Raw genomic sequence first — 17,021 nt, 5'->3', positions numbered from 1 at the left:
GTGTGGTTCCCCCTAAACTTTTCCCCTTTCACTCATTCCACACCCCCACCACTCTCTGTGTGAAGTTCCCCTTAAACTTTTCCCCTTTCACTCATTCCACACCCCCACCACTCTCTGTGTGAAGAAGTTCTCCCTAAACTTTTCCCCCTAAACCTTTCCCCTTTCACTCATTCCACACCCCCACCACTCACTGTGTGGTTCCCCCTAAACTTTTCCCCTTTCACTCATTCCACACCCCCACCACTCTCTGTGTGAAGTTCCCCCTAAACTTTTCCCTTTCACTCATTCCACTCTCCCACCACTCTGTGTGAAGGAGTTCCCCCTAAAGTTTTCCCCTTTCACTCGTTCCACACTCCCATCCCTCTCTGTGTGAAGAAGTTCCCCCTAAACTTTTCCCCTTTCACTCATTCCACACCCCCACCACTCACTGTGGTTCCCCCTAAACTTTTCCCCTTTCACTCATTCCACACCCTCACCACTCTCTGTGTGAAGCTCCCCCTAAACTTTTCCCCTTTCACTCATTCCACACCCCCACCATTCTCTGTGTGAAGAAGTTCTCCCTAAACTTTTCCCCCTAAACTTTTCCCCTTTCACTCGTTCCACACCTCTACCACTCTCTGTGTGAAGTTCCCCCTAAACTTTTCCCCTTTCACTCATTCCACACTCTACCACTCTCTGTGTAAAGGAGTTCCCCCAAACTTTTCCCCTTTCACTCGTTCCACACCCCCACCACTCTGGGTGAAGTTTCCCCTAAACTTTTCCCCTTTCACTCATTCCACATCCCCACCTCTCTGTGTAAAGAAGTTCCCTCTAAACTTTTCCCCTTTCACTTGTTCCACACCTCCACCACTTTCTGTGTGAAGTTCCCCCTAAACTTTTCCCCTTTCACTCATTCCACACTCTACCACTCTCTGTGTAAAGGAGTTCCCCCAAACTTTTCCCCTTTCACTCGTTCCACACCCCCACCACTCTGGGTGAAGTTTCCCCTAAACTTTTCCCCTTTCACTCATTCCACATCCCCACCTCTCTGTGTAAAGAAGTTCCCTCTAAACTTTTCCCCTTTCACTTGTTCCACACCTCCACCACTTTCTGTGTGAAGTTCCTCCTAAACTTTTCCCCTTTCACTCTTTCCACACCTCCACCACACTCTGTGTGTTCTCCCTAAACTTTTTCCCTTTCACTCATTCTACACCCCCACCACTCTCTGTGTGAAGTTCTCCCTAAACTTTTCCCCTTTCACTCATTCCACATCCCCAACTCTCTCTGTGAGAAGAAGGTGCCCCTCACGTTCCCCTTAAACATCTCCCCTTTAACCTTAACCCATGTCCTCTGATTTGTATCTCACCTACACTTAGTGCAAAAAGCCTATCTACTGCGGGCCGGTGGTGCGGCAACCATGCGGCCTTTCCTGGGTCAGTGGTGTGTTTGGAGCGGGCAGCAGAGTGAGAGGGTAAAAGGGTGGTAGGCTCAATAGGATTAAGTAGTAAGAGGAAAAGGTAGGTTTACAGGTGTTAATTTGGGGACTGTAAGTATGTGTGTGAGGCTGATGTTCTGTGATCACTGTCGGATGTGGGAGGTCCTGGAGTCTCCCAGCCTCCTGGACGGCCACATCTCCACCTGGTATGTCGAGCTGCAGCTCCAAAGGGACTGCATTAGGGAACTAGAGTTGCAGCTCGATTACCTTTGTCTGGTCAGGGAAAGAAAGGAGTTATAGGCAGGTGGTCACCATGGTCAGGGGAGACAGACAAGTGGGTCACAGTCAGGAGGGACATGGAGGGAGGCAAAAGAGGTGGGGGTATGGCACTGTTGATCAGAGATAATGTCACGGCTGCAGAAAAGGTGGACGTCATGGAGAGATTGTCTACCGAGTCTCTGTGGGTGGAGGTTAGGAACAGGAAGGGGTCAATAACTTTATTGGGTGTTTTTTATAGGCCACCCAATGGGAATAGAGATATCGTGGAGCAGATAGGGAAATCAATTCTGGAAAGGAGTAGTCATGATGGTAGATTTTAATTTCCCTATTGGCATCTCCCTAGAGCACACATGTCAAACTCTGGCCCGCGGGCCAAATTTGGCCCGCGATATAATTATATTTGGCCCGCAAGATCATTTCAAAAATGTATTAGAGGTGGCCCGCCCTGCAGCGAGAGCCGATGCTGTTTTTTGGTAATGTCATCCCCACCATCCTCCCCCTTCATTGCACATCCTTCCCCATTGTAACACGAGAAATTGTAACACGAGAAGTCTGTCGATGTCATCAGCCGCCAAGCCGGTTGGAAGGCTCCCCGCTCAACCAGTCACTTCTCCCACCTGTCGAGCGGTGCGGCGGATGGGCGAGTGCCTGTGATTTCCTGTCGGCGCGACGGGCATGGCAGGCTGTGCACGGCCCCCGGGCAGCGCGAGCCCTGCGCGCCCTTCCACAGCGCGAGCGCACTTCTCCCGGTCGCCACGGCCTTCAGCGCTTTCACCCGCGCGGACCCCAGGGACGGCTGGTTCGGCCCTGCACGTGAAGAGAGAGATGATGGCTGTCCGCAAAGGCTGATTAGCAGCGCGCTGGGCCTGAGTGGGTGGGTAAGCAGGGGTGGGCAGAGGGTGCAGGTGAGGAGTAATGGGCAGGGGAATTTATGGTGGTGTGAGGGGCAGTTAGAGGGAGGGATGAGTAGAAGGAGGGGTGGATAGGGAAGAGGTAAAAGGGGAGGGGCAGGGCGAGTAGGGGAGGGGTGATTAGAGGGTGAGAGACGGGAAGAGGGAGGAACAGGTTGAGGGGAGAGGCAATAGAGGGGCGTGTATAGGATGGGGTGGGTCGAGGCAGAGCGAGTGGAGTGACGGGTGAGTAGAGGTTGGGTAAAGGACTGGTCAGGTAGAGGGATGGTGGGTCGAGGGTGAATAGAGGCCTAGAGCCTGAGGAGTGAGCAGGAAATGCTGAGTCCTGATGCAGGCCAAAATGGACACAGCCTGTGAATGCTGACTACATCTCCACAGGGACCAAATAGGTTTCCCTCAGGTCAAGCAAAGGGTGAACTTGAGCTACCTACTCCTGACCTGTAACATTATCCTCCTAAAGTTATATCCTAAAGTTTAACATTACATATGTTGAAAGAAGAGAAAACATGCAGATGTTGTTGAAAATGTCAATAAATATTTAGTTCGGCCCTCGACTTAGTCCAAGTTTTTAATTTTGGCCCTCCGTGAATTTGAGTTTGACACCCCTGCCCTAGAGCAAGGGGTTTAGGTGGGGTTGAGTTGTTCGGTGTGTTCACTAAGGTTTCTTGACACAATATGTAGATAAACCTACAAGAGGAGAGACTGTACTTGATTTGGTATTGGGAAATGAACCTGGTCTGGTGTCAGATCTCTCAGTGAGAGAACATGTTGGAGATGGTGATCATAATTCTATCTCCTTTACAATCGCATTGGAGAGAGATAGGAACAGACAAGTTTTTAAAAAAAACCTTTAATTGGAGTAGGGGAATTATGAGGCAATCAGGCAGGAAATTGGAAGCTTAAAATTGGGAACAGTTGTTCTCAGGGAAAAGTACAGAAGAAACGTGGCAAATGTTCAGGGGATATTTGTGTGAAGTTCTTCATAGGTACGTTCCAATGTGACAGTTATGGTAGGATACAGGAACCGTGGTGTACAAAGGCTATATTTAAAAAAAATCTAGTCAAGAAGAAAAGAAAAGCTTACAAAAGGTTCAGAGAGCGAGGTAATGTTAGAGATCTGAGATATAAGGCTAACAGGAAGGAGCTTAAAAAAGAAATTAGGAGAGCCAGAAGGGGTCATGAGAAGGCCTTGACGAGCAGGAGTAAGAAAAACCCCAAGGCGTTCCACAAGTATGTGAAGAGCAAGAGGATAAGACCTGAAAGAATGGGACATATCAAGTGTGACAGTGGGAAGATGTGTATAAAACTGGAGGACATAGCAGAGGGACTAAATGAATACTTCAGTATTCACTATGGAAAAGGATCTTGGTGATTGTAGTGACGACTTGCAGCAGATTGAAGAGCTTGAGCACATATATATTAAGAGAGAGGATGTGCTGGAGCTTTTGGAAAACATCAAGTTGGATAAATCACTGGGACCAGATGAGCTGTACCCTAGGCTACTGTGGGAGGCGAGGGAGGAGATTGCTGAACCTCTGGTGATGGATGATCTTTGAATCATCAATGGTGACAGGTGAGGTCCCGGAGGATTAGAGGGTTGGGGATGTTGTTCCTTAAAGAAAGGGAGAAGAGATGCCCCAGGAAATTATAGACCAGTGAGTTTTACGAAAGTGGTTGGTAAATTGATGGAGAAGACCCTGAAAGGCAGGATCTATGAACATTTGGAGAGGTATAATTTATTAGGAATAATCAACATGGCTTTGTCAAGGACAGGTTGTGCATTACAAGTGTGATTGAATTTTTTGAGGATGTGACTAAACACATTGATGAAGGAAGAGCAGTAGATGTCGTGCATATGGATTTCAGCAAGGCATTTGATAAGATACCCCATGCAAGGCTTATTGAGAAAGTAAGAAGGCAGGGGATCCAAGGGGACATTGCTTTGTGGATGCGGAACTGGTTTATCCACAGAAGGCAAAGATTGGTTGTAGACGGGTCATATTCTGCATGGAGGTCGGTCCCTCAGGGATGTGTTCTGGGACTCTTACCCTTCGTGATTTTTATAAATTACCTGGATGAGGAAGTGGAGGGATGGGTTAGTAAGTTTGCTGATGACACAAAGGTTGGGGGTGTTGTGGATAGTGTGGAGGGCTTTCAGAGATTACAGTGGGACATTGATAGGATGCAAAACTGGGCTGAGAAGTGGCAGATGGAGTTCAACCCAGATAAGTGTGAAGTGGTTCATTTTGGTCGGTGAAATATGATGGCAGAATGTAGTATTTCAGCTTCAGATTTATTGTCAGAGAACATACACAACATCACATACAACCCTGAGATTTTTTTCCTGTGGGTGAGGCAGAATTACCACTAATTGGTAATGCAAAAAAAACTGTACACAGCATAAACATGTAAACAAATAAAAGAACTGTAAACAGGTAATGAATGTAAATAAACTGACAGTGCAATACAGAGAGAACAAAAGGAAAATCAATGAACTGCACAAGTCAGAGTCCTTAAGTGAGTCCCTGATTGAGTTTGTCACTGAGGAGTCTGATGGTGGAGGGGCAGCAGCTCTTCCTGAACCTGGTAGTGCAAGTCTTGTGGCCCTGATGGCAGCAGTGAGAACAAAGTGTGTGTTGGGTTGTGTGGATCCTTGATGATTGCTGCTGCTCTCCGATGGCAGTGTTCCCTGTAGATGTTCTCGATGATGGGGAGGGTTTTGCCTGTGATGTCCTAGGCTGTGCCCACTACCTTTTGAATGGCTTTATGCTCAGGGGTATTGGGGTTCCCATATCAGACCGTATTGGTAAGGCTATTGACAGTGTGGAGGAGCAGAGGGATCTTGGGGTCCAAGTCCATAGGAGGCTCAAAGCAGTTGAACAGGTTGACTCTGTGGTTAAGAAGGCATATGGTGTATAGGCCTTCATTATTCATAGAATTAAATTTAGGAGCTGAGAGGTATTGTTGCAGTTCTATAGGACCCTGGTGAGACCCCACTTGGAAGGATGTGGAAGCCATAGAAAGGGTGCAGAGGAGATTTACAAGGATGTTGCCTGAATTAGGGAGTATGCATTTTGAATCCGGTTGAGTGAACTCAGCCTTTTCTCCTTGGACCTGCGGAGGATGAAAGGTGACCTGGTAGAGCTGTTTAAGATGATGAAAGGCATTGACTGTGTAAATAGTCAGTGTCTTTTTTCCCAGGGCTGAAATGGTTGCCATGAGGACATGGGTTTAAGGTGCTGGGGAGTGGGTACAGAGGAGATGTCAGGAGTGATGGATGCGTGGAACGGGCTGCTGGCAACGGTAGTGGAGGTGGATGTCAGGGTCCTTTAAGAGACTTTTGGATAGGTACATGAGGCTTAGAAAAATAGAGGGCTATGGGAAAGCCTACTAATTTCTAAGGTAGAGATGTATTCAGCACAACTTTGTGGGCTGAAGGGCCTGTATTTTCTATGTTCATACATTTACTATGTCTACCTCCCCCCATAATTTTAAATACCTCTATCAAATCTCCCCTCATTCTTCTACACTCCAGGGAATAAAGTTCTAACCTGTTTAACCTTTCCCTGTAACTCAGTTCTTCAAGACCTTCAACATCCTAGTAAATCTTCTTTACACTCTTTCTATCTAATTGATATCTTTCCTGTAGTTAAGTGACCGAAACTGCACACAATACTCCAAATTTGGCCTCACCAATATCTTATACAATTTTACCATAACATCCCAATTCCTGTACTTGGTACTTTAATTTATGAAGGCCAAGATGCCAAAAGCTCTCTTTTACAACCCTATCCACCTGTGACAGCACTTTCAGGGAATGATGTATCTGTATTCACAGATCCCTCTGTTCTACCACACTCCTCAGTGCCCGACTGTTCACTATATATGTCCTTTCATGGTATGTCTATCCAATGTTTGTCCTAACATTGGAATAAATTCAAATGAGGATGTAATGATTTGTAAATGGAAACAGCCTCTATCACAGCCTGGAACTGTGTATAGTGCTTAGCATCAACCAGCTCATTCTCAGCGCACGTGATGCTTTTTGCTGTGAAAACAATAATGGAATTAAATTCAATTCCAAGGCAACTAATCAAATGTTCAATGCTTACCTCTTCAAAATATACAAAAAAAATCTGTGCAAAAATATTAACCAATCACAACATGTGAGAACCATTCCCAATTCACTTAACCATCATAAGAACATAAGAAACAGGAGTAGGAGTCGGCCATCCTGCCCGTCGATCCTGCTCCACCATTCAATGAGATCATGGCTGATCTGATGATCGGCTCATCTCCACCGATGTGCCTCTTCCCCGTATCCCTTAATTCCCCTACGATGTAAAAATCTATCCAACGTCTTAAATATATTTACTGAGGTCGCCTCCACTGCTTCAATGGGCAGCGAATTCCACAGATTCACCCCCCTCTGGGAAAAGCAGTTCCTCCTCATCTCCATCCTAAATCTACTCCCCTGAATCTTGAGGCTATGTCCCCTAGTTCTGGTCTCCCCACCAATGGGAACAACTTACCTACCTCTATCTTATCCGTCCCTTTCATAATTCTATACGTGCCTTTAAGATCCCCTCGCATACTTCTAAATTCCAGCGAGTCCAGTCCCAGACGACTCAATCTCTTCTCACAGGCCAACCCACTCATCTTTAGAATCAACATGGTGAACCTCCTCTGCACTGTCTCCAAAGCCAGTACATCCCTCCTCAAGTAAGGAGACCAGAACTGCATGCAGTTCTCCAGAGGTGGCCTCACCAGGACCCTGTCCAGCTGCAGGACAACCTCCCAGCTCCTACATTCAATCCCTCCAGCAATGACGGCCAACGTTCCATTGCCTTCCTGATTGCCTGCTGCACCTGCAAACCAACCTTCTGTGATTCATGCACAAGCCCTCCCAAGTCCTTCTGCGCAGCAGCTGCTGCAATCTTTCACCATTTAAATAATAAACTGATCTTCTATTTTACCTTCCAAAGTGGGTAACCTCACATTTGCCAACATTGTGCTCCACCTGCCAGACCCTTGCTCACTCACTTAACCTATCTGTCTGCAGATTCTCCATATCCTCTACACAATTTGTTTTTCCACTCAATTTGGTGTCATAAATCTGAACTGATGTCACTTGGGGGCTTAATAAGTGTGGGACATGCACCTTGAATGGGAGTCACCTTGAATTGGGCATAATGCGGAACAGAGGGACCTTGGTACCTAAGTTCATCCATCTTTAAAGATGTCAGTGCAGGTAGTGAAGAAGGCATATGGGATGCTCTGGCATAGAATACAAGAACATGGGGTTTGTGGCACTGCATTATGAAATTTTGATTAGACCATCCCTCTGGTCATCAGCCTACAGGAAGGACATGATTGCACTGGAGAAAATGCAGAGGAGATTCACCAGGATGTTGGTTCAGATGATGCATTTCAATTTTGTTGGGAGACTGAATAGGCTGGGCTTATTTTCCTCAGAGTGAAGGAGACTGAGGGAGAACCGACAGGTTTGTAACATTGTGAGGGGTATAGATAGGTGTCAAAGACCATGATGCCACAGTTTTAGGAGAAGAGGTTTGGTGTTAATAAGGTAGTTGAGAAAGATTAGTAGACCCAGAGGAGAATTTGGAATCTGATGAGGTGATGGAGGCAGAAAATCTCCCAATGTTTAGGAAGTATCTGGAGTGGCACCTTAATCACCAAGATTGAGAAAGTTACAGACTAAGTGACGGAAAATGAGATTTGTAATGAGTAATTTCAATTCTGCGCCCCACTCCCACGCTGACATGTCTGTCTGTGGCCTCATGTACGGCCAAACCAAGGCCACCTGTAAACTGGAGGAGCAACACCTGATTTTCCACCTGGGCCCTCTCCAGCCGGACAGCATTAACATCAACCTCCCCAGTTTCTGCTGGGCCACTCCCCATTCTCCCCTCCCTTCCCCATCCTTCTTTCTCCTTCCCTCCAGCTCTCCACCCCCTTCCCTCTCCATTCACAGAGCTGTTCCCCTCCCCTGTTTGCTGCTGTGCCCTCCCTCCCTTCTCCACCTATCACCTCCTGTCCTGTGGGATCATGCTCCTCACCCTGCCCCCTCCCCATCATTTTATCAGGTGGCTGCCTGCTTTTTGTTCATACCTCAAGGAAGGGCATTTATTACATTATTACATAAAGAATGCTATTTGAGCTGCTGAGTTTCTCCATAATTTTTGTGTAAACTACAATCACAGCATCTGCAGAATTTCTTGTTTAACTCCTTTGTAATATTAGTATTTGATGGTTAGGAAAGACATAGAGGGGGCTGAAGGGCCTGTACCTGAAAACAGAAACAGAGAGGGAGAAAGAGACAGAAGCCATTTTATCATTCCCTGAGAAAAGGGAAGGGGAGAAGAGCCACAGATATACAGAGAATGACCATTTCTACATCCTCCTGAAGAGAGAGAAAGCAACCACTTTTACTATTTCTCACAGAAAGTGTAATTAACTTTGACAAGGACAATTCCAATGTACTCCCAGTGTGGTGCACTGTTAGCCAGAATCAGACACACACAAAGATAAAGACTGTACACAGGCTTTAATCCACAAAGACTTCCACAGAGCCAGGTTAACTGTGGCTGCAGTAACTCTGAGTGAGGCCTTGGGAGGCCGGCGCAGGCTTATATCCCGAGGGTGATTGACACCCGACTGGGTGGGGCTTGATCCATTGAGGCTGACTGATTGACAGCCAGCCAGGTGTTGTCCTGTCTCCTTACACTCCTGTAGGTACAGATATTGCCCCCTGCAGTAGGCCGATGGTGGACCACCACACCCAGAGAACAAGAAAGAAAGAGGGAAGAAGATTAACCATTTGCACATATTCTAAGAGAACAAGAGAGAGTAATGATAATGAATTTATTGTCGTACGCATTGTACAAAGTTCACATCCACTGAAATTCTTACTCGTAGCCAAACGGATACTTCATGAAAAAATATGACAATTTTAAATTTAAACTTTAAAATTTAAATTTAGACATACAGCACAATGACAGGCCCTTTCAACCCACGCGCTGCCCAATTTACACCCCATTAACCTACAACCTCCGGTACGTTTCGAATGGTGGGAGGAAACCAGAGCCCCTGGGGAAAACCCACGGAAACACAGGGAGAATGTGCAAACTCCTTACAGACAGCACGGGATTCAAACCCCGGTCGTGATTGCTGGTGCTGTAACAGCATTGTGCTGACCACTACACCGACTGTGCCTCCATAAAAAAGAGATAACATATTACAAAGAATTGATAATAAATATTCACAGTTTCCATCATGCCACATTTTCAGAAAGAAAGCAAGTGAGAGAAATAAAAATCAGAGAGAGAGAGAGAGAGAGAGAGAGAGAGAGAGAGAGAGAGAGAGCTCGACTCAGAGAATGGCAGCTTAAACAATTGTCGAGAGATCGAGCGAGCAAGAGAGGGGGAGGGAATTTCTGCTTCGCTGAGACAATTTCCTCTTTCACTCACAGAAGCTCTCCTCTTTTTGAGAGGGCGAGAGAAAAAGATTATTTCCACATATTCCCAGAGAAAAGGTGAGAGGGAAGAAGGGGTAAAGAGGGAAATGGACCATTTCCACATTCTTCTTGAGTAAAAGAGAGAGAAAAGGCAACAAATTTGACATTCCCAGAGAGAGTGGTGGGGGAGGTGAAGGGAGGGGAAGCGGGAGTGCAAGAAGCAGAGAGAGAGCAAGACAGAAAGTGAGAAGAGGAAAGAACCAACCTTTTCAATTTGTTTCACGAGAAAGAAAGGGGAATGTAGTCGTGACAGTAATAGATACACGTATAGCGAGAGAGAGAGAGAGAGAGAGAGAGAGAGAGAGACCATTTCCATAGTCCTGGAAGGAGAGATAAAGAGGGGGGATGGGAGAGATAAAGAGAAAACAACCTTTTCACGTACAGACAGAGAGAGAGAGAGAGAGTCATCATTTCATGTATTCTGGAGAGAAAGAAAGCAACTATTTCACATACTCAGGAGAGAGAGAGTGACCATTTCACATATTCTGTAGAGAGAGAGCAACCATTTTACATATTATGGAGAGAGAGAGAGAGAGAGAGCAACCATTTCATATACTCCTACAGAGGGAGCGACCATTTCACATACTCCTGCAGAGAGAGCGACCATTTCATGTACTGTAAAAGAGAGAGAACAAGAAAGTAAACATTTTGACCTTCTCAGAGAGAGTGGGGTTAGTGAAAAATGCAGATACTGGTAGAGAGAAAGAGAGAAATCAACAAATTTAACATTCCCTGGGAGAGAGAGAGAGAGAGAGAATGAGAGAGTGCATCCATTTTGACGTGTTCCCATAGAGAGGCAGGCTGGAGGGAAAATACAGAATGAGAGAGAAGCCATTTTGCCATTCTGAGAGAGAAAGGGTACGTGGAAGGGAGAGAGGCACAGATAATGCAGACAGTAACCATTTTTACATCCTCCTGGAGAGAGAGCAACCACTGTCAGTATTTCCCACAGAAAAAGTGGTATTTCCTCAAATTTCCAGATATTCTCACAGAGAGAGAGAAACCAATAATTTCCACTGTCTTCCAGAGTGGAGGTAAAAGTGAACATTTCCACAAATTCTCAGGGGAAGGGAGTGAGATAGAAACACAGAGGGAAAATTTCCTCTTTCACCCAAAAAGAGAGAGAGATTGTTACCCTTTCTCCCCGGGGGGGGGGGGGGGGGGGGGGGGGAATGGGTGGGAGAAATGGAAATAATTTCTCTCAGAGTGATAAGAGGGGGGAAAGAGCAGAAATATCCACATATTCCAAGAGGAAGTAATCAAATATTTGCGTTGAAAATCAGAGAAAGCAAGAGGAAGTAAGACGTTTTCTACACCTCCACAGAGGAGATGGAGGGTCAGATAGAGTGACCATTTGGACATGTCCCCAGGGAGGGGGTTGGTTGGAATGGTGGCAGTGGGGGAGATGCAGATACACAGAAGAGAGCAAGTGTGAGGTACCTTCCATATATTTCAGAAAAGAGAGAGAGAAGTGGCTATTACTGTTTGGTTCCAGAGAGAGAGAGAGAGAGAGAGAGAGAGCATTGTCATAATTTCCAAGAATAGGAGTCAGAGAATGAGAAAGAGACTGGGATGGACAGAGAGAGACAAAAGAGATTGCACATGCCCACCCTGTTTTCATCTGTCTGCATTTCCCTAGCCCATTCCAATCTTCATGTTTCACTCATCACCCCCCCCCATGTTCTATTCCCATACCTGTCTCTCCATTCCACCTCTCCTATCTGTCCAGTATCCTACTATGTCTTGACCTTCCTCCCTCCTTCTTGCTGTCTCCCCTTCCCGCTCTTGTCCCAAATGTTGTCTGACCATTTCTCTCCGTGGATGTGACCTGACCTGCTGCGTCCCCCCAGCTTCTCAACATTTGTGAGAAATAGAGATGTGGATTGCTTCTCTCAGTTAGAGGAAGAGAGAAATGTTCCCCTTTTCCCAAATAATTTCATCTTTAGAGAGTGCTGGAGAGACCCCGGGAGAACAGGATACCTATCTCAGAGAGACTGAGAAAAAGAAAAGGTTTCCAGAGAGAGAGAGAAATTTCCAATGTTTCCCAGAGTGAAAGCAATCAATATTTGGACAGATCCCAGAGAAAAAAAGAGAGGTGAGCACATGAAAAGAGAGAAGTTGGGAAGGGAGGACATAGAGGGCAGGTGGAAGAACACTTCCCCATGCTCCCAAGAATTTGCTCTTTCACCAGAGAGAGAGAGGGAGAGAGTGTTGGCTGAAGGAGAAAAGGACAGAGAGAATTCTGAAAGATAGAAAGCGAGAGGTGGGGAGAGGCCACTTCCATTTTCCTCAGATAAAAAACTTTCTTCCCAGGAGAGAACAGGAGAGAAAATATACTTGCGTGTTCTCCCGCGTGAGTTAGCAAACATCCCCATTCTCCCTGAGAGGGTATTTGAGAATACTTCTTGATCATCCAGAAGGAGAGGAAAGTGCTTCCTCACTCATTTCCCAAGAACAGAGGAGGAACCTTTCTCCAATTGCCCAAAGGGAGAGTAAATGCCTCGGGGCAGTGCAGCAGCATAGCAGGTGGCCCTGCTGCCTCACGCATCCAGAGACCCGGGTTCAATCCTGACCTCAGGTACTGCCTGTCTGTAGTTTGCACGCTCTCCCTGCGCCCACATGGGTTTCCCTGATAGAGGTAATCTGGTTTCCTCCCACATCCAAAGGTGCGTAGGTTGGTGGGTTATTAGTCACCGTGAAATGTCCCCAGCGTGCAGCTGAGGGGTGGAATCTAGGGGGGGAGTGGATGAGAATGTGGGGAAAATTAAAGGAGTGTAAATGGATAGTTGAGGGACTCATTGAGTCAAAGAGCCTGTTTCTGGGCTCTACAGCACTATATCTTCCTGATCCTCCCAGACCTATTGTATTGGAATATTTATATTTCTGTTGGCAAAACTAAACTTTAAACTCATCTGTGGAAATCAACAATGGTATCTGAAAGGGAAATTAATGTTTAATTAATTGATGTTTACTCCTGCCTTCCAGGGAGTTCACCACATTGACTGCCTTCAAGTGGAACCACCGCATCGTAAAAAGATAAGTGGAGGAGCAGGCGAAATAGTTTTATCTTACAAATTTCTGTTAGAATCTCCATTTCTTGCTCCCTTTCCTGCCATTAAAGGATAATTGCCAGCATCAAATGCTAAAGTTTTGCACCGATGGCCTTTCATTGCGTTGGGAGTAGATTTCTAATCTGCACAAGTTCCATTTTTGTTGTTGCAGGATCCTGAATGTGGAGAATGGCCACAGAATGACCAGTTCCTGCATGGAGCGCTGGAGACACCGGAACACATGAGACATGGGCTGAGTGTTTCTTACCATTTTCATTTCTTTTCCTTTTTTTTCTAATTAGTGGGTAATTTCAAGAATGCAATCAAATTTCAATGGAATGCAAAAGAAAACTAAGATTAAATGTCCCACATTTGAAGATCACAAGATCTAGGAGGCCCATTGGCCTTTCAAGTCTCCTCCGCCATTCTCATCATGAGCTAATCCATCCACCCACTCAGCCCCACCCACCATCCTCTCCCGTAACCCTCGATGCCTCGACTAATCAAATACCTGGCAATCTCTGCCTTTCAACCTCTCATCTCCAATTGCTTAGCCATCCTTGGCATTCTTTACTATCCCTGTAAAATCTAGGTCTTCTAGCCTGGACATAATCTCAGGTGAGTTCTTGCTTGGACTTGTCCTGCAGGCTTTCTGGTGCGGGGGTGGGAGGTAACTCTGCAACAAGTTACTACCAACTCCTCCCTCATCCTTGTCTTGTCCGATTCTTCTCGTTCGTAGTTTCAACTGACTTTCTGAATCACCTGGACTTTTCTGAATCACCTGGACCACACACCATGATTAACCCTTTGGCCACCCTGTTGATAATTGCTGGGCCTGAGTGATCTGAGGTACCATAAAAGAGGTGAGTAGGACTGCAAACCATGTATAAAACATGAATCCAAAGAAGTTATGTTAAACTGAGAACATGTTCATACTCTTGGCCTTCATAAATCAAAGTATTGAGTACAGGAGTTGGGATGTTATGGTGAAGTTGTATAAGATATTGGTGAGGACAAATTTGGAGCATTGTGTGCAGTTTTGGTCACTGAACTACAGGGAAGATATCAGTAAGATTGAAAGAGGGCAGAGAAAATTTACTAGGATGTTGCCAGGACTTCAGGAAAGGTTAAACAGGATCGGACCTTATTCCCTGGAGCATAGAAGAATGAGGGGAGATTTGGTGGAGGTATTTAAAATTATGAGGGGGATAGACAGAGTAAATGTAGGTGGGTTTTTTCCACTGAGGTTATGAGATGGGTTAAGGGTGAAATGGGAAAAGTTTAGGGGGAACTTCTTCACACAGACAGAGTGGTGGGAGTGTGGAACGAGCTGAAGCGGTGAATGCCATCTCAATTTTAACCCAAGTAGAATTTGGACAGTTACATAGATGGGAGGGGGATGGAGGGATACAGACTGGCTGGAGGTCATTGGGACTAGGCAGAAAAATGGTTCTTCACAGTCTAGAAGGGCCAAAGGCTCTTGATAGAGGAAGCTTCTCTGCACATAATGAGTCATCAACACTGGGATGAAGCAGCAAAGTGGACTTGACAACCCAAGACATATTTAAGAAACAGTTGGATGGTGTAGCGAGGGGACTGTGGCGTCTCTCTGGATGGATGACTGTCCTGGGTAAACTTGTACCTCTCACTTTGTTTGTTTTAGATTGGTCACAGTGTTTGAGCTACCGAAAGAAAATAGACACACACGCCGAGAGCAGTTCAGTTTATACAAATGTTTATTACAAATTCAAAAGCTGATTTCAAACTACACTATGCTAGCCCTTCCCAACTATACTTATCAACGCCTGGACTGATCCCAACTGCCGAAGCGAGGCAACGACCACACACTTGTAGTAGGTTGTCGGGGCGCCGGTAGCAGCTTCTCCACCTCCCTCGGCCGGGACGTTAGCTGGACTCTAGAAGTTCTTCTTCTTGCTGAGAGATTTTGCCACCTCTCGGAGAGTCTCAAACTTCAGCAGTGGGACCATGGCTTATATTACCCAAAAGTTGTTTACTTCATAGCTTGTCTCTTTAAACAAATGATTTAATTATCTTCAAGGTCTCCTGACAGTCTGCAACCAACAAAAGAAAACTGGATCTCTGGGCCTTATGGTGGAACTTAGATGTGTGTCTACTAATTCATATGCATCCCTGGGGCTCATGGTGGAATGTGTATCTTCTAATTCATATGCATCCCTGGGCCTCATGGTAGAATTTAGATTATGTCTGCTGATTCTAAAAAACAAGCAAGTTCTCAGCCTTGCAGAAGCAAAGGCTGCAAAAGTAAGAAACACGGTTTAAATCTTCCATTACATTCCACCCCTTGGTCGCAGCCTGTCACTTACGAGACCCAACAAGCATTTGAGTACAGAAGGAGCGAAAAAAAGAAACTAAAACTATAATAATCACAAAAATAACCAATAATGCGAGCACGGAGAATATTGTGGCCCAATCCCACAAATATACCATTTAACTATGAAAAAGGATTCAAACTATCCTTGTGGGCCACGAAACCCAGACACTGAAGCTTACGAACAGATTTTGAAACATGCTTAACAATATCAGATATATTAGTGGATACATTGGGCCGTGTCCCCCACGGGCAACTCCTTCAGAATGTCCTCGACATTGCAAATCCAATTGCTGGCATCAAAGCAGCGGTTAAGCCAGATCAGCAGGAGTGCAAGACGGAGGACCTGGAACAGAGAAACCTGACATATGTCACTCACGATGCCGTAAGCGTTCAGTATTTAAACAAACTAAACCATCCTGTCCCTCAATAGCTACCCACCGAGTGTTACCCTGGGCAGGTGTCACTATTTCCCCTTTTACAGGAGGACCACTACCTGTTGGTGCCACCCATTCCTTTTGTCCGACATTCTCTAGCTCGGGAATGGGAGGACAATCACTGTTTTTCCTCTGGAATAGGCTGTAGTTCAGAAGTGTGAAAGAAGTCGGTGGAAAGGTGTACCTCCCTTCAAAGGGCGATGATTCAAATTATCGACTGCCTGCTGCAGCACATGGCACCACCCCTTCAGGGTCCCCAGTGGTGTTAACAAATGAATTTGTTCCTTCAGTAAGCCATTCATTCGTTCAACTAACCTGGCAGCCTGCGGGTAATAAGGAATGTGGCGGACCCATAAAATACTGTTGTCAGCTGCCCAATCACAGATTGCCTTCCCGGAGAAGTGCGAGCCATTATCAGACTGAATTTCCTCTGGTGCGTCATAACGATAAATTAAATGGTTTAGTCCTTGGATAGTGCTAGCTTGGTCAACTGTCTTGGTGGGAAAAGCAAAAACCAAGCCCGAAAAGGTGTCAACCATTACTAGGATGTAACGTTTACCCATACAGTCTGGCATAGGGCCTATGTAATCAATTTGCCAGACCGCAGCTGAGCAAGCTCCCCATCTTATTTGGCCATGCGGACCAGGAGGAACGGTGCGGGACTTCACAAGTTGGCATGCTGGGCATGTACGCACGACCATGCGGACATCGTCCTGATGGACGGGTAAGGCATGTGTACGGGCCCACATAGCTGATCCCTTCTCCCCCAAATGACCACTTTGTTTGTGTGCCCATCGAGCCAGGGGGACGGTATTGGCGCAGCTGATAATGCTACTGCATTATGTTGTGCCGTGTTTGTTGTCGCATTGGTATGGGCGTCAACGTGATATACGGTTATCTCACGATGATGGGAAGCATCCCACAACAGCTGCCACAACTGTTTGCCCCATACTGGGTGGTCATGTACCAGCCAGTCATTCTTTTGCCAATCAGGCATCCATACCACGAGTCCATTAGCCACAGCCCAGGAATCAGTAAACAAG

The 17,021-nt window shown here is 46.0% G+C and overlaps 1 long non-coding RNA gene across 1 annotated transcript; it reads right to left on the bottom strand.

Moving 5' to 3' along the window:
* Positions 1-9,157: 9,157 nt before the first annotated feature.
* LOC138746964 (uncharacterized) lies at positions 9,158-10,323 on the bottom strand. The gene is made up of 2 exons (XR_011347213.1): positions 9,762-10,323; positions 9,158-9,376 (listed from the first exon to the last, which is right to left on the bottom strand). It is a non-coding gene; the product is annotated as an uncharacterized lncRNA (long non-coding RNA).
* Between the last annotated feature and the right edge of the window lie 6,698 nt (positions 10,324-17,021).

The sequence above is a fragment of the Narcine bancroftii genome, chromosome 12, assembly GCF_036971445.1.
Source record: "Narcine bancroftii isolate sNarBan1 chromosome 12, sNarBan1.hap1, whole genome shotgun sequence".
NCBI lineage: Eukaryota > Metazoa > Chordata > Chondrichthyes > Torpediniformes > Narcinidae > Narcine > Narcine bancroftii.
The sequence above is the reverse complement of the archived record's forward strand: the minus strand, read 5'-3'. Positions and strand labels throughout refer to the sequence as shown.